Genomic DNA, 19469 nt, shown 5'->3' with positions numbered 1-19469 from the left:
GTTGGACAGATGAAAAAGCAAATAACATTCCCAGGAATCCTGCACATCATCTTCTGGTCAATCCTGAAATGCTGCCATCATGAAGACTCAGAGGGAATGATCATATAAACATGTGCTGTTGTGAGTCAAAGAAGCAGACCTTTTCACATTTATGCATTACTTTTTTCTGCATTTATTATGTTTCTGTGGAATAGATTAAACATGATAAAATGAGATTATGCTTACAGTTATCAATAAAAATTTAGTAATCAAATTTGCTGAAAAAAAAAAAAAAAGAAAAATGCTGAAAGTTTAGATGTTCATTAAAATTCCAGTTTGGCAGGTGATGTAAGGGGGTCCCTCAAGCTTTAAAATTGCGCCACCTACTGGTAATAAATTGTACAAATAATAATAATAATAATAATAATAATCATCATCATCATGACCAATCTATAACCTTTAAACTGCTTAGCTAAAAAATAAAACAAATAATAGAAATACAATAATAAAATAATATAATAGGAAAAACTGATTTTTTTTATTTTAGTCCATTTTTATTGATATAGAGCCCATTGAAGTTATTAGGGAAAAAAAGGGTGAAGAATGGGATCAAGACCAAATTTAATCTAAATTTAATTTTAAAGCTGTTTCCTGCAGAAGCACCAAAGCTCAATGTGATAATTTCATAAGCATATGGTGCAGTTGCTGCTTGCATGAGAATACGTGAGGAAACAGTTTTGCAGAGCATTATGAGCGAGATATTGATCCCATGTGCCACAAATGATTATCATGGATTAGTATCATGCAATCAAAACTTTAATAATCAGTTAATAACCTTGCATGTAGACAACATGAAATGATTCTCTCACTCAACAGAGATATGTGTGGGCATGTCATAGACACCTGTCTAAATAAACAGCTGACAACAGAGCCGACAGCACCTCTGACTGCATGTTGATGGCAGACTCCAGGTGCGATTCCCTCCCTCTCTCTCAAACCAACTCACCATTGCATAATACATGCAATCAGCCAGAAGACAAACACCGGCTGGCAAGATTACACGGTTAAGGAAGCCCAACAAAAACAAGAACTAGTTGGTTAGACAACAGAGCAGCAAGTCAACCAGAAAACTGAAGCCAGTTGGCAAGACTTTAATCAAGGTTCTCTCTTAACCAGCTCGAAAACATTTAGAATACACATCCAACTGTCAAACGGTAAGCTGAATGTACAGCGATTAACTTTAAAATGTAAAAGTGAGAAGGATGTTGATAATAAATATAATTTTGTACCAAAAAGCATTGATAAAAAATACTGTTATCCAAATACTAAGTGTTATTTATTTTTCTTGCATTGTTAGCTTAGCAACCAAATGTCAACATTTATCAGCCACATTATTACTATTATAGTTAATTAATATAAGTAGCTACTATTTATATATTTACATACAGAGAGAATGATAATAAATTACATAAAAATATATAATTCACCTCATTAACAACCCATTAAGCAACAAAATCCTTCTCTGTATATACAAGCACCTCTTGATGTTGTGATGTTATTTCCATCAAGAGGTACATATATTTTTGGTCAATATCTTGACAATGCAAGAGTCCAGCACTCTGTAAAGTCTCCTCCAGCACATCCCAAAGACTTTCAATGAATTTAAGGTCTGGACTCAGAGGGGCCAATTCATGTGTGAAAATGATTCTTCATGCTCACTCCCAACCATTCTTTCATAATTTGAGCCTGATAAATCTTAACATTGTCAACTCTGAATATGGCCATAATACGTCTTCCTACATGGTTGTTTAAGAAATGAAAAGCTACACACACACACTCAATCAATTAGGGTTAGAAGAACTGTTGCCAAACATATAACATGCTAGAAACAGTAATCACTGCAATGATGATCCAATCATAGATTCTTAAGCATTTGCATTTGCCTATTTAAATCCAATCAACTATTCAATAGATCAATAAAGAATCAACGACACTAGTTAAGTTTGTGATTTGTTCAGTCAGACATACTGCTTATGCACATGTAATGAAACATTCTTCATTCCTCCATTTAGATGCTTCTGTTGTTATTGTAAATGCAAAACATGCGTTTTTGAATTGAAAATGAAGGCCGAATGGCGAGCCGTCGCAGAGTTCCTGCTCTCGCTGTGATGCGGGGTGCGTATTAACTAGCGCTCTTTCATTCCTCCACACAGATGAGATGCGGTGCCAATCATCACCGTGGCTTTATCTATTATTCACAGCTCAGAAAGACAGTGAGGGGGAGAGGAGGGTCTGGCCAGCTTTCAGCCTCCGTAACACCAGATGTAAACAAAGCACCAGCCTCCTTTCAAACAATAGCAACCACAGCCGCCTCGCCACATGACTTCTGCTCTGATTAGGAGAACGTATTCATGCCGAAGCTGTATTTTAACCGTCAGCACCGGCCGTCGCTGCTCGAGTGTTTATGTAAACAACATTCTCCTTCAATTAAGGGGAAGATTATGTGAGGCTGCACTGAATCTGCCGTAAACCACTGCTTACTGCTCCCGTTATAATTAGAAAATCAGTTTTCAAAGTCAGATTAATCAGAACTGGGAAACCCTCCTAAGCTGCTAAGCAAAAGATGGTAGAGGTTAAGCAAGGTCATCCGACGCCATGGTATAAGGGTGAATATCACGAAAACATGTCTGGGTCATAGTTACAAAACATACACAGCAGACTCTACATCTCATTATATAACTTTAAATCTAACAATATGACTGTATATCCTACAATGTTATTTGATCTCAGTGGAAACAGGCTTCATATTTACAGAGCGCCTAGGGACATGGTGGTGGGGGAAAAAAAATGAGATGGGAGGAAAAATAATAAGTCAGTGCTTTTGCGTTCTCTTGCAAATGGTTTGCATTCCCCTGAGCAACTTCGTGTTCGCTCGCAAAACGTTTTGCAAAAAGTTTTTCCGAGGGAACGCAGAGCTTCTTGGGGGAACTCAAAACATTTGCGAGAGAACATAAAACCATTGACAAATATTTTTTCCTCCATCTAATTTTTTCCCCCTTCATGTCCCTTTATGGGCTCTGTGCATATTTCACTTCAAAATCAAAAGAAAAGCTAGAACTAACAATTTAAACATTTCATTTAGTGTGATTATTTAAAAAATAAAACTAGATGTAAAATGAAAAATGATCCTGTCCCTTGAACTATTTGCAAATTCTGTAATAACTAAAAAGGCTATTAAAATATTTTTTGGCTTTAATGAGATTTTTTGCACTGGAGTACTAAGAACTGCAGATAAAAATGCTTAATTGTCATGAACACAATGTCACAATGCACACAATCTTAATGCTTAAAAAAATTGACTATTTCATATGAACTACTATAAAAAAAGAAGCAGCTATCTTTCTTTTTGTTTGGGGTGATATATGATCTGGTCAGGCTTCATGAGATTCACCCACACCTTTTTCTCTTGGAATGTTCTGTCGAACCCCTAGAACTGTCCCGAATCCCCCCCACTCACAGGACGTAGTGCGGATCAGCCGGAAAACAGAGTGGTGGGAAATTGCAGAGAGATTAAACGCTTTGGCAGGCGGATGATGGAGACCGTGAGTGTGGCTGCTCTTTATCGTGGCCAACAGAGTACGACAGGGACATGGTGGGAGGGGAGCAGAAGGAGATCTGTGTGTGTGTGTGTGTGTGTTACAGTACTGCCAATACTTATCTTTCAGCTAATGAGTAAAGGAGAGAGAGGAAGAGCATTTTCTTCTCCTCTTCCTCATGCTCCACGCAGAGAGTGTTGCATTGCCAGACATTTGGAGATTAAGCGTAGTCACATGCTTTGGCAAACGACGCATAAACAACAGGGAATTTGGGCAAAGCCAGCACACGCTTATCTCAGTCAGAAAGATGGATTTGAGCCCGGGCGAAACTCAGATCTGGTGTGCACAGGGAACCAAACATCTCAGCGTGAAGGGTTGACGTCAGCGATGTGGTCGCTCGCTGCAACGCTCCTCAATAGCAAGTACGGCTCTCGGGTGCCATTACCATGACCGGACTTCATGCAATGAAACTCAATGAGGACATGAGAAAGACATGTCATTTACAGGAGACAAGCAGCTCCTGTGGGTACTCTTGGCTGTTTACACATGGCTCTTATGAGAGAGAGTTATGGGACACTGGCCTTGACAGTCCTCTGCTTTTCAAACAGCCGACAGCTTAATCGAGTCAGCGAAGGACAGGGATGTACAGAACGAGACAACGCTACATCTGAAGGAAATCATACTCATTTTATATTAATAGAAAGAGATCAACATTAATAGAAAACAGGGAGGTGAATAACGTAGCTATAGTGAAAAGCAAGAATTTGACGTGCTTCATGCAACTCATTATTTAAAGTCTTATTTAAAAATTACAAAAACTAACTAACAAAAAATAAATGTATTTAAAAATGTGATTATTAAAATATATGAAATTATATAAATACATTTTGACAGCATTCAAATTAAATGATAATTTTACAATAAATAAAACTAAATATAACAAAGTTTAAAACATAGTGATTAACAGAGGTGTACAGCTAAATATTTAACTATAAAAAATTGCTTGGACGGAGATGAATATTTTATTCTTTTTTCATCTGATCCAAATGAACTTCAAATCAATCTTCATTGCTACGTACATATAAGAAAGAAGACAGTTTAGAAAAGTGCATCTGAATATTTTTAAAGGTTAGCTGTAAAGCATGCGCCATACAATTGACAAGAAATATTGGACGCCGCTCACTGAAATAGATTATGTAAAATAGTGAGTCATGTGACAATTTAGTACTCTTCTATTTGAAATGTTTATCACTGCATAATGCATCTTAACATGCTATTTAAAAAAAAAAAAAAAAAAAGACAGCATGTAGTATATATTATGCACTAGTAGTTTGCTGTTATTCAACATTTTGTCTCACTACACAGCAGAAAATTCTAGAAAACTTATTAGGCTCCTGAAAAATAAGTTAGAAGCCGAGCTACTGTACTTCAGAAATGCATGAAGCTGTTTAAATATGATAAGATATTAAACAAACTAGTGGGAATTGAGATACATGCAAGGACACACACACACACACACACACACACACACACACACACACACACACACACACACACACACACACACACACACACACACACCTTTGTGAGGCCATTAATTGACACAATCCAATCTCTAGCTCCTTACCCTAACTCTACCCATCACAACTGAGTGCCTAACCCTAAACCTACCCTTAATCTAATGATAACCTTCTCCCTAAAAACCAAGTTCTGACCCTGAAAGAGGCCTTTATAGGGGTCTCAGGAAGTGTGGACCGGCCAAAATGTCCTCAGATAGTCTAAAACTCACACACAGCATTTAAGAATCAAAATAAACATTTGTGAACCATACTGTGTTAAATGAAATTGTGTTGCATAAGGCAGGTAAAGTGATAAAGCAGCTTCCCAACAGTGCTGTGAAATAAACTGCGTCTCCACTGGAGTAAACAGCTCCAGGCTTGAACAAATGTTTGGCCAGAGTTGCATTAAAATTCAACGTGCTGAGGTTTAATACCAGAGGCTGCCGCCTGTTTTTTATATGATTTATTTGGTTCATAAGTCACTATGTTCAACCTCAGGAAAACACAAATGCTCTAAACAGCATTTTAAACAGGAAGTGACCTGATAGAGATTCCTAAACTTAAAGCATCACAGCTCATACTACTAAAGCATCACATATATGCATGTTATGATTACTTTCAATAAAACAGACAAGAGAGAAATATCATATTGATTGATATGATAGGTTACTTCACCTGACAATCCCTCTGTTACAAAACATACTGATGCAGAACTGTCATCTTTCTATAAACTGACTGTCATTCTGTACAGCACTTTGCTTGCAGGCTTCATTTCTGCCAAAATTTTCTGATGAGACATACTTTTTTTTTTATCCTCCATGGCTTCTTTTCTCTCCGATTTCTCAGCATCAGCTCGTAAAAGAGAGAGAGAGAGCTGTGACATCTCAGGACACAGAGTCTTGGAAACTGCTGTGTAAAAGCAAGCAAAAAAAGCACAAAAAAAAAAAAAAAAAAAATCAAAAAAGAGAATGAACCTCATTCATTGGTGTGTAACACATGAATGAACATCATTGGTTCTTTATATATATGTATTTTTTTTATAGTAGGAATAAATATCAGAAATTTAACAAAATACACATCGACAAAAAAAAAAAAAGGTAGAGAAAAGAAAGACCTTATCATTTGAAATATAAGTCCTTTGGGGGTGTTGAGTGTTTTAAGGTATTCAGTAATTTAAATTATTTTACCCTTTCTCTAGTTCCCCATTTCTCTCCTCTCCTCCCTCTCTCAACTTCATTGGTTCTTGCGGAAGCTCAATCGTGATGCGTAACACGAGAATGAACCTTATTGGTTCTTGCACATCAAGAGAACATGCTTGAGCTTCTGTTTACCACAACTGATGTTTGAGTTGGTGAATGTTTATAAAAGCCTAAATTCAATCTGCTCATCATATAAAGCGATCGTGTCTCTTCAGAAAATTTGGACTAAACCGCTCAATTCATATGGATTACTTTTATGATCTCTTTATGAACGTTTTGAAGCGTCAAAGTGTCAGTTGCGTTGCTGTCAATGAAGGGACAGAAAGCTCTCAGATTTCATTAAAATTTCTTCACTTGTGTTTCAAAAATGAATGAAAGTCTTACGGGTTTGGAATGACATGAGGGCGAGTAAATGACAGAATTGTCATTTTTGGGTGAACTAATCCCACAAAATAACCATATATAAATAGTATATATTTATCCAGATGATAACTGGATGCAAAATAATGAGGTCATATTTGAAATATTTGTCACTGCATAATGCATCCAAACATATTAAAAATAATATGGAGTATATATGTGCACTAATATTTTGCTATAAATCAGAAATCAGTCAATATAACTCTAATAGTATCAACTTTGCCAGATGCATGTTTGGTCAAATAAGGCTTTGTTATAGCCTAATAACCTAAGTAATAGCCTAATTACAAATGATATTTCTGCACTAGTATGTCAAGTCAAGTCACCTTTATTTATATAGCGCTTTTTACAATACAGATTGTATCAAAGCAGCTTCACAGTGATAACATGAAAATATTACAACAAAGTTTGTTTCTAGAAGAAAATTGCGTCCTCGTCCACCTTAAGTAAGGCAGATCATTCACATATGCATATATGTGCATATTTATACTGTGCACAATATGTGCATTTTCTGTACTTGAAAGACCTGCTCAGTTTGACAAAATTACTTGATTTAGGCAAATTCACCACATAGAAATGAATACTGTAGGCACAATGCAATATGCTTGGCTTGCCCTTCCATTTACAAGAAGATCAAGCACACTGCACTATGGGAAATACTTGATACTAAAATGTTTTAATTACTTAATTGTTATAATTACACATTTATTTCCAATATGATGACTGGAGGTCTCATGTAACATAATAAGATTATGTGATAACAATATAGCATACAACTATTAAAAAAAGTTTTAGTATTACATATAATACATTTATATATTTAACTGCACCGGATTTTTTGTAGCAAACTTAAAAATGCAATGAAAAGCACAGGTCTATGACTAAGCAGCAAACCTTACTTTACGGCTACATCTCTCTTGACACTGCCTTTATGTTTCTAACCAAATTGACTATAAAACAGAGAAAATGATGCACACAGTAGACGCAAAAACTTTATGATTCTCGCTGGGATTTAACTGATGTCTGTTTCATTACTGAGCTAAATGTGATGCCGAAACATTTTCCCTCGACTTCTCCCTCGCTGAATCAGAGCACATCTCTCAAGCTGCGTGTCACACACACACACACACACACACACACACACACACACACACACACACACACACACACACACACACACACACACACACACACACACACACACACACACACACACACACACACACACACAGTGTTCCTTGAGTTAACCGCAGTCTCTCAATAACTCTCCAGTTGCTAGCCACACTCCTGCTCTCCTGCTCTCTCATTGGTGGAGACGGTGAGCCGAGAGCAAATATGATTGGAGGAGAACATTGATGATTTCAGCAGGAAAATGAACTGAATTACAACACGGAGGAGAGAGAATGAGAGGAAAGAAGAAGTGGTTGGACTGTGTCCCATGTGTTGTTGTGAAGTGAGAGCACTGTGATTCTGTCGAGCCACAGCAGAATCAGGCCAGGTTCATTTGTTTTAAGACACACTGTAATGAGTCGGAGGTCAGCGGAACAACTCTCACTTCAGACCACTGACCAACAAACACACACAAAGAACAATGTGACACTCATCAGAAATACATTTCAACAGAGTAAAAAATATCAATAAAATCGATCAAGCACCCATCTATAAAAATCACAATTTGTAAAAATATATATTTTTTATAAAAAGTTATGTTATTGTGTGACTATAAAGAGGTTAATAAATGTATAGAATTTCCTATTATCTATTGCTCTATTATTATTTCCCCCAATGAACTGCATGCCCTCCCCTTTTTTGTGAAAGAAATTAATTTCTTTATTCAGCAAGAATGCATTAAATTATCAAAATTGAAAAAAAGCATCATGGTTTCCACAAATATATTAAACAGTTTCAACATTGGTAATAATAAAATCAGCACATTAGAATGATTTCTGAAAGATGATGTGACACAGAAGACCTGAGTAATGATGCTGAAAATTTAGCTTTGCATCACAAGAATAAATTACATTTTAAAATGTATTCAAATACAGCTATTTTTAAATTGGAACTGTACATTTCTACTTTATTTTTGATCAAATAAATGCAGCCTTGGCAAACATAAGAAATCCCATACCTCTTCCAATTGCAGGAATTTCTGTACAAAGCAATTAAAGTAAAAATTAATATAAGATTAACCAAAAGTGCTTGAGCAAATTAGCCTTACATTTTTTTATTTTTTTTTTAACCCATAGAATCAATTCAAAGTGTATTAGTGTAAACGCTGATGCCATGCTGATAATGTGTTATACAAATTTTTTTTTTTTTTTTTTTTTTTTTATAAAAAGCATTTTCACTATAATCTCCAAAAGCAAACTTTTGGACACCACTTTATATTTAGCACTAGTTTATGTGTTGATAGGGGTCATCTTATTGTGCAATGGCCAGTTCTACGCATCTGTGCAGACACCGGAGCCTCTACACAGAAGTATAAATTAGGCTTTACACCACCGGCACTGGCCGACGAGGTCACGGGGGAGCGCCTGTTTATGAAACATTTGCTGCTTAAAAGCTGTGAGCTACGGGCAACATGAGGAGTTCAGAACAGATTTACAGCATGGCCTTTAATGGCTCATATGGGTGGACTCTTGGTTCAGATGGTGGTCTGGGCTCCTGGCGCTTTTTCCTGGGTCGACCCGTGGATTTTCACACGTTCCACTCCAACACCTCCCATCTACCAGTCAGTCTGCGCTGGCACAGGGCAGCTGGCATGAAAACGTCACCCTCACATCCCATCAGCCGCCACATAGAGTCAGCAGGCATCATGCTGGCATGACTATGCACAATCTGGGCTGGGAGCAATCAAGATAGCAAGAGATGGAAAGGAAAACTGGACTAGTTGTTCTTGTAATACCAAACTAAAAAATGGATTTAAAACAATCTTGTTCACCATGGATTTATTGAACAGAGACCTGATTATTTGCAGAATCAGAACAGTGCAGCTCAGCAGAAGAAGCATTAAGATTCAGTTCAATAGTTCATTCCTTCAAAACTGCAGAGAAGACCGATGTTTGACCTGAGCCGTAATCCACAAATCCATTTGAAATTCCCGTCATGTTGGGGCTCAGGTGGGACATCTGTTTGCTTCCAGAAAGTGAGCCAGGATAAAACCATCCAAGCATACGGTACCGGAGAGGAAAGTGCTGCAGATGACTGCCTCATATTAATTAGTTTCAGCCGCAAACTGAACTGTTTGGATTGAAATGTCTATAAGCACTTTGTCTGTGATTATTTTAGGAGGTAATTGTGATAGTATGGTATTATGTGCATTGCCACAGTGAGCTTGAGATTTAAAACTTCTCATTCTGCAGGTGCACATCTCTATTCCAGTCCTGATCATACTAGCATTCATCACTGAGCATAATAGCGTTCATCTACACGAAACTTTCTAAGAACAGCTGTCATTTCTGAGAAACAGCCTTGAGTGTTTATTTCGATGAGGAGACAAAGGAACTGTGGGAGATTCATTTGATGAAATTGTTGCTGATGGTTCTGGACTTTCATGGTAGTGCGGTCCATTGTCTACTTCTTTAAATGACTCCCTATTTGAACACGTCACGTTGTGTGACAGAAAGAAGAAAGAAGAAATGATGAACATTGTTCCGCTTTGAAAGCTTATGATTATCAGGCCACTGAATGAGAGTGAGTGAGCACTCAGGTAGAATGAATGACTTTCTGAATCAGTCTTTTATTTCCATCCTCCTGCCTGCAGTCTGACCATATCAACCACTAGGTGCAGAAGTGTCATAGGCCCAAACTCTTAACGTCACGTTCACAGTCCTCAAGTCTTCGTTTGGTTTTCAACTAATCTGATCCTATATATTGTGTGCGATACATACAACCGCTCAGTGCAATACATATAATACACATACAGTACATATAGTATGTTGAGTTGTGTAAATCCATCCATCCAACCATCTCTATCCTAAGAGTTCTGAGTTGGTCTTTACCCTTTCACCATCACTGTCTTCATGGTCTTCCTCCATCCGGACACAACAGATGGCGGAGGAACACAAGATGGGGCCGTTAACAAGCGGTCATCTTCTCGATATTAATGTCTAAGGTGAAGTCCAAAGCTCTGTCATTATTCAAAGTCCATTTCACTTTTCAACCCAAAATCAATCAATCCACCCATCCATCCATCCACCTATCCACCCATCCATCTACCCATCCATCCACCCACAATCCCATCCATCCATCCATCCACAATCCCATCCATCCATCCATCCACAATCCCATCCATCCATCCATCCACAATCCCATCCATCCATCCATCCATCCATCCATCCATCCATCCATCCATCCATCCATCCATCCACAATCCCATCCATCCATCCATCCACAATCCCATCCATCCATCCATCCATCCATCCATCCATCCATCCATCCATCCATCCATCCATCCATCCATCCATCCAACCAACCAACCAACCAACCAACCAACCAACCAACCAACCAACCAACCAATCCATATCACAGTTATGTTGGATAATGGCTAAAGACATGTTTTGGTGAGCTGAAACATTCCAGACAGCAGCTCTAAGGGGCTTTTTCTGTCACATAACAGCCCTGTTCTGTCTTTCTTAAGCCACTGGTAAACATACGACCACATGGCTGACCAGCCAAAGCAGTAAGAGGTTTATATCATCAGTCGACGTGCAAGATGAATCCAATAGCAATGCCCGTGTGGCTGGGTGAGCAGCATAGAGAAAGGATTACATAGCAGCCATTATTTTTGATGTACAAACTAATGCGACATCTCTGGGTTTATCTTCGATTTATTGTGGGTGTCTATGCTGGCCTGCATGGGTCAGAGATTATGGCAGTAAATACAGTAGCAGTATTAGCCACAACACTTGACTATTTGTCAAGGTGATGACTTTTTAAGTGCGTATAAACACTTTTTGTCTTGCTGTGTGTCCTCAACGTCATTGCGTGTCTAATTGTATATCATGCTGTTGGTCTGACAGATGCCTAGTGGTCTGCCATTGTACATTCACAGGACTGTCAATCACAAAATCACGACACAAACCCTGATATAAAGCAATACACATTATTCAATTCAACAAGCCTTCAATCTATACACGGCACGCAATCAAAGTATTGTCAGAAACACTGAGAATACATCTAATCACAAAGCATTTAATTTGGTTATTTTTTTACACATTTTTGTCTCAATTACAGCAAATCTCAAATATCAGGAGATTGAAGTGATCCGTAAAGGAATAGTTCACTGAAAAATGAAAATTCTGCCATCATTTACTCAAGTTGTTTCAAACCTGAATGAAAGTATTTCTTCTGCTGAACACAAAAGAAGATATTTTGAGACGGACCAATAGTTTCTCTGAAGAAAAGTTCTTTATCTTTAAGTGTTTCTATGAACACACAAACATTATACTGTAGGTGTCTACAAAATGTCTGAATGCTGAGTATAATCTTTGGTTCTCCTGCTTTAGTTTCATACTAATAAACAGATCCCACCTGATTACCTGGTAAAATTACAATGGCAGCTAAATACTTTATGAGAGCTTCTCTCCAGAGAGAAAGCAATCTCCTAAGTGAACCACAAATGAAATGCTGAACAACATGTTTAAATTTGACAGACACTGAGCCTGCAACATGATCCCACTGCACACAGATTCTTAAATGAAACAATTTCCCACTGTTTATGCATGCTGCATTGCAGCACACTGGCGTTGCACCTTTATGAAACACACCTTTCCTGTGCAGACAGTCGACTGGGCAGCACGGCTGTTACACTCTCAACCTTTTCTGCATTGAGTAACACATAGAAACAAAATCATGCACACACACACACAACCAGGAAATAAATACACACAAACATGCATTCAGATTAGTGGAGTTAATTAATTAGCTGGATAAACTGCCAGCAATCAAATAAATCCCTACTACGAATTTACCTAACAAAACTAAATTAACAAATGTATTTTTACTTTAGATTATAAATGCTAAAATAAATGTTGAAAGCCAGTATTAACTAACTGTGCAAATTATAAATGCTGGTTGTCAAGTCATGTTTGCTGGCCTTTTGATACTAATAAGTTGTTAATAAAGTTACAAATTGAATTTAAAACTTAAATTCCTATATCCAATTAACAAACATAATTTTCCCCATGCATGTAGTGTCTACTCTAGCCTACTCTGCTCTGATTGGGCAAATGGCCCAGTCTGTTGAGATTAACAATCAAGTGTGAAAGGAAATTTAGTTTGTGTGCTATTTACACACACATTGTATATAAACTCATACAGTGATGTCTGAATTGGGAGAAAATGAAAACTGATTTGTTATTCAAATTCTAAAGTACATAGAAAGCAAGCAACACAGCAGTATTAGAACTGTCCCATTATAATCACTGACGCAGTCACTCATATTATGGTTTGATTTCTGCAGTTCTCTTACAAATGCTCCCATTATAATCAACGAACCCGACTATACTGCACAATAAATCTCTTATTTACACCATGTATACGCCTTGTTGATTATAATGAGTGTTCTAGTTTTGTTACATCACCTGCTTGCGGTGTGTACTGGGTGTTACACTGTCAACAGTGCATAATATCTAGTGAATCCAAAATATTTCCAAATTACCGCTGATGCATTTTGTTTTGGGCCTAAAGCTTATTTTAGTGATGTTTCTTCAGTAATTCTATGCTCCCATGAACAAAAGAGAAACATGCATTTATGGATTCGGCAACATTAATCAAACTTATTAGGAGCGGTTTGCCATACTGATGAGTTTATAGATTAATTTAATTTATACATCTCTGATTTGCCAATATTTAGTGCTTCTCCACTGCACATAATGAATTTATTTTTTACAAGTGTGCATGCTATGAACTCCATGATGTAACAGTGTGTGTCTGAAACCAAATATATCATTGCAAATTTAGCCTAGGCCAGAGGCTAAATAGTTCTGATGAGCTTTAGATGCACTGAAAGGGAGAGACGCAGGGATAAACGGATGGATGGATGAATGAATTGAAAGATAAAAGCTGGCGGAGGACAAGGGGGTTGGCTTTCATCAGCCAGGATAACTGGGACACTGCAGTTAAAACTCTGTAAATCCACTTTTTCTGATCAAGTGGGATTATCGTGGCCATCGCTCGGCTTAAAGTGTGTCCTGGAGTGCTCACTTCACTTCAAACAATCACAGAGCCTTTAAACACAACCTAATAAGAGCATCTGCTTGCAAACATCTCATGTAAATGTTGCTCTTTTCTGCCATGCCTCACTTTAACCTGTCCTCATAGCATCTGCTAGCACGTCAACATGCTAGGGTGGTTGCCAGGGCGTTGCCATGGTGTTCTGGGGTCAGTTGCATAAACTGCTAAGACTAGTCTTACAAGTTAGTCATCAATTTTTTTTTTTTTATGTAAGTCAGTTACATAAAAACGTAGATCGATCTAATTTGATACCAAAAAGTAAGAGTGATTACCCTGAACTAACTGCTAGTTGGTCATACTAGTATGCAACTGGCCCCTGATGTTGTTGCTAGCACATTGCTTACAGACCCACATCAAAAATTCACCCCCCATGTTTCCCTAGAAATAGACAGGGAAAACATATCTAGCAGCAGGACTTGTTTTTACTTTATTTGATGAGCAAGACACAATTGTAACGCTGCTGGCTGAATGATAGGAGGAAGCAGGATCCACATGCAGCAAACTTTATTTAATAAACCAAAACCTAGACAAACTCAGACTCGGGAAACAGGACACAGGAACCAAACAGCCAACATACACAAACAAGAACCCACAAACACTGAAACAAGATACAGGGTTTAAATACAGAGACTAACAAGCTAAACAAGATAACAAGGGGGCGTGGTTAATCTGAAACACCTGGGGAGACTAATAAACAAGAAAGACTACAAAGGACTACAAAACATGGCACAGAACAGGAAATAACAAAAATGGGAAACACAGGACAGGAATCATGACATAGCCCCCCACTTAAGGAGCAGATTCCAGATGCTCCTCAGGAAATAGTTCAGGAGGGTGGTGGAGCGGAGGCGGACCCGGGGGCGGGATGGAGGGCCAGGCCCGTGGAACGGCAGAGGGCCTGGAGACTGTGGCAGAACGGGAGACCAGGGCGGATCAGGCTGTGCAGGCGACCAGGGCGGAGCAGGCTGTGCAGGCGGCCAGGGCAGTGCTGGCAGCCAGGGCAGTGCTGGCTGAGAAGACGGCCACGGCGGTGACGACCCTTCTGGCGGCCACGGCGGAGACGACCCTTCTGGCGGCCACGGCGGAGACGACCCTTCTGGCGGCCACGGCGGAGACGACCCTTTGGGCGGCCAGGGCGGAGACGACCCTTCGGGCGGCCACGGCGGAGACGACCCTTCAGGCGGCCAGGGCGGAGACGACCCTTCAGGCGGCCACGGTAGAGACGACCCTTCAGGCGGCCAGGGCGGAGACGACCCTTCAGGCGGCCACGGCGGAGACGACCCTTCAGGCGGCCAGGGCGGAACAGGAGACCACCCCTCTGGCGGTCCTGGCGGATCGGGCTGGTCCGGAGGTGTATTGCCCCCCCCCAAAATGTTCATGGGGAGGCTCCCCGGTAAAGAGTCCTGGACCAGCGATGAAGAGGGCTTTGAGCTGGGCAGGACCAGCGGCGAAGAGGGCACTGAGCTGGGCAGGACCAGCGGCAAAGAGGGCACTGAGCTGGGCAGGACCAGCGGCGTAGAGGGCTCTGAGCTGGGCAGGACCAGCGGCGAAGAGGGCTCTGAACTGGGCAGGACCAGCGGCGAAGGCTTTGTGCTGGGCAGGACCAGCGGTGAAGGAGACTCTGGGATGGCGTGAAGCTCTGGATCGGCAGAAGTGACGTGAACAGTCTCTGGATCAGCAGAAGTGACGTGAACAGTCTCTGGATCAGCAGAAGCGACGTGAACAGTCTCTGGATCAGCAGAAGCGACGTGAACAGTCTCTGGATCAGCAGAAGCGACGTGAACAGTCTCTGGATCAGCAGAAGCGACGTGAAGAAGCTCAGGTTCAGGAACAGGCTCAGACTCAGGAACAGATGCGGTCTCAGGAACAGACAGAGGCTCAGGAAGCGTGGCGGCGGCCATCCTTGGAACCAGAATCAGGCGTGGCCGCCTTCTTGGCTGGAGATTCTCAGACAACGTGGTGGCGGCCATCCTGGGAACCAGAATCAGACATGGCCGCCATCTTGGCTGGAGACTCCCCAAAGCTGCTGCTGGATCCATTAAGTGGTGGGTTCTTCTGTAACGCTGCTGGCTGAATGATAGGAGGAAGCAGGATCCACATGCAGCAAACTTTATTTAATAAACCAAAACCTAGACAAACTCAGACTCGGGAAACAGGACACAGGAACCAAACAGCCAACATACACAAACAAGAACCCACAAACACTGAAACAAGATACAGGGTTTAAATACAGAGACTAACAAGCTAAACAAGATAACAAGGGGGCGTGGTTAATCTGAAACACCTGGGGAGACTAATAAACAAGAAAGACTACAAAGGACTACAAAACATGGCACAGAACAGGAAATAACAAAAATGGGAAACACAGGACAGGAATCATGACAACAATAGACTGGTCAATATACTGGCTTTAATAATTAAAGGCACAATAATTGAACATTAAACAACATGAATCTACCGATGATCATCCTAGACACCTTTGCCAGCATGACTAAATTACATTGTAAATTAAATTAATAGCCTAATTATTTCAGAATATGTCTATTTTTACTGTATTTTGGTCAGCATTAGAGACGTTTTTTTTTTCAAAAACATTAAAAAACTTGCTGACCTCAAACTTTTGAACGGTAAAGTAACATTGACATTTACTCTCCAAGTTATGCAATGCATGCTGGGAATTAGAAATCTACTGCCCGTTTTCAGTTTATGCAACAAAAACTTCCAACATTAATGGATTAAGCAAACTTCCATTTTACAAATTTTAAGCAGACTGAACCCAATGCAATTAAGTTGACAGCATGTTCAAGAAGCAAGCAGCAAAAATAATTTTTTGATTGCACTTTAAAAAATGCAATGTGTGATGTCTTGACAATTTATACACAGAAAAAAAAGGTACATTACAATGCATAACAATAGTCTAACAAATCTATTAAATTTCACCTGACAGATTAAAGAGATTTGAGTATCAAATATCTGACAAAACAAATCAATTCTTGGCACTCTGCCATGTACAGTCTATATTATACTGGGAAAGTGATGGCAAATAAAGTAGCTCTGTGTTTTGAAGAACTTGCAGGTAAATCCCATTCTACAGACATATTTTCCAAAGAGTTTTCTCAATCCTTTCAAATCTCTTCACTCGCACCTTTGTGTCGCCTAAGAGCTGTTAATTTCCTGCAATTGATTGAAAGCCTGATTGACTTGAATTAAATGCCTATTGATTGAAGGCAAATTCCCCATTTAAGGACGATTTACAGATAAAAGCTACAACCAAAAAGCTGCAAGCCAATTCTTGTTTCCTAAAAGATTTAGGGAAAAACACTGCTCTTTGATCACCAAAATCCCACATTAATTCAATAGCCCACATTCAGAAACGTTTTTTCCAATAACAGGTGTTTGTAGTGTTAGACACAGATTTTGTTATTGGCGTGCAACTTTCACAACGTCTCCAGCAAGGCCAAGAGAACTTGAGCATGATAATGTGCAGGTTGTGTACATACCGTGGTGTGTGCAGCACGGGCTCCATTGATGGTGCGCTTCCAGAGCTGATCTGAAGACTGACGCGTTGCTGAGGTTAAGCTAAGGCAGAACCGAGATCATGTGACCGACCTTAAAGAGAGTAGGCCACCAGGCTAATGTATTTAGCGAATAGATCCAAATGACCGATGAAGCAGGAAGAGCAAGTGCCAGAGAAAAGCTTGAGCCACACAAGAGGATTTGAAGCTGCTCGTCTGGCACTGCAAAGTCAGGCTAAACAAACAGGAGTAAGAGGATATTGACAACATGAAAAGAGGAAATTGGAATGAACGAGTGAAATATTACCTAGCCGAGGAGGACTAACACTAACAATTGCTCTCTATTCTTCAGCAAGTTCAAGTTTTCAATCTATATAGCTGCAGGATTTTCCCCCATCACTGTTTGATCTCTGAAACTATTGCTTTGTTCCAAAACATTTTGCCTACCTGAAATGGAACCATTTTGGAAGGCTGTTTACATCTAAGGCAAAAAACAAACACACTTTAAGTTTCTCATAATATATATTGCATAATATACAGATGCATTCTTTTCACACAGTGTCTGAAATGGTTCGGCCTCTCTAAACCCCTCCTTTCCAAGAGCCTACTCTGCTCTGATTGGTCAAATGGCCCAGTCTGTTGTGATTAGTCTACCGCTTACAGTGTGTGTCAGAAACAAAACGCCCATTACCATATCTGAATTTCAGCTGATATGTACAGAAACGAGGGCGTTGGTTTTACAGTATCAAGCCTGTGTCTTCATCCTTTGGAAATGCATGCAGAAAAGTGGAATTGCTTTCGCAGCATAGAAAACAGCGGCAAATCTTCCAGGCCTCAGCTAAAACCCCAGAGTTTGAGACCGGTCAAAGTCAAACATTGTTTGTGGGCAGCCAATGAAGACCATAGGCTGGCATTATGCATATATGTGACAAACCTACGTAGCTTCGTGCAGAAAGTAAGACTGGAATTACTGATGACTGGTTTCAGGCAGTTCAGAATCGGTTCTCTCTTTTGGGAGACAATAACTCCATTTGTCAGGCACTTTGATCTTTTAAACTTTGCAGACCTTTTACATGCACAAACAGCTATATAAAGCCCCTTTCACACAGAGATTCCAGAAAATATACCAATAATGTGTCCCGAGATCGTTTGATTTTGGTTCATTCACACTGCCAGTGATTTTCTGGAATCTGTGCGTGCGTTCACACAGCTCCTAAGATTCCGAGATGTGACATCAGGATTTGACTTGTTTGCAGACAATTTTTTGTCTTTGATGAACACATTGTTCCTTGACGAATACAAACGTTCTTCTTTGCTAATGTGGAACATGAACGTTGATCTGCATTTAAACCCCAGGTCAAAGAGTCGCAGGATAACTACGTCATTGCGACGACACGTGCGTCATCACTACGACACAACCGTACCAGCATTGGTCCTGCTTTTGTTCACACAGGGCACATTCCGGGACTGATCCCAGCAATGTTACAAGGTCCCCATTTCGGGATCAATCCTGGGACATGTTTGCGTTCAGAAGGCATTCTATGGCAATTTTCTGGGATCAACGCTCTGTGTGAAAGGGGTTTAACATGGTACATGAAAGGCAATATCCGAAAAAGCACAAAAGAGGGAATTTAAGGTAATACTTTCTTTGTGAAATATGCATGCCTTAAAAATTTGCAGAATCATGCTACCTATGTTTTGAAACCGTCGTCGCATCGGGAACAAATTCTTTAAAATGCTGTCTTGGGCAGCTCATTAGGTTTTACGACAGATTCTAGATAGTCATTAGGTGTGCCACTTTTGCAAAATTTCACGGACAAAATTGTTTATTGACAATAAAATGTAGTTATGTATAAAGAACATCTCACACAGAAGTCACCTTTAAACCAAGCAGCTTTCTGTTGGTCAACATGTCAAATCTGCACGACCTTAAACGTTGCAAAATCTGTGTGGATCTTTTGTGCT

The 19469-nt window shown here is 39.7% G+C and overlaps 1 protein-coding gene across 1 annotated transcript in view; it reads right to left on the bottom strand.

The window, feature by feature from the left end:
• oxr1a (oxidation resistance 1a) overlaps positions 1-19469 on the bottom strand; it is a gene marked incomplete at its 5' end in the record, with an annotated part of 162380 nt that overhangs the window by 95526 nt on the left and 47385 nt on the right. The window lies entirely within an intron of this gene.

The sequence above is a fragment of the Squalius cephalus genome, assembly GCF_949319135.1.
Source record: "Squalius cephalus genome assembly, chromosome: 15".
In the NCBI taxonomy this organism is placed as follows: domain Eukaryota; kingdom Metazoa; phylum Chordata; class Actinopteri; order Cypriniformes; family Leuciscidae; genus Squalius; species Squalius cephalus.
This window is presented reverse-complemented; position numbering and strand designations above follow the sequence as displayed.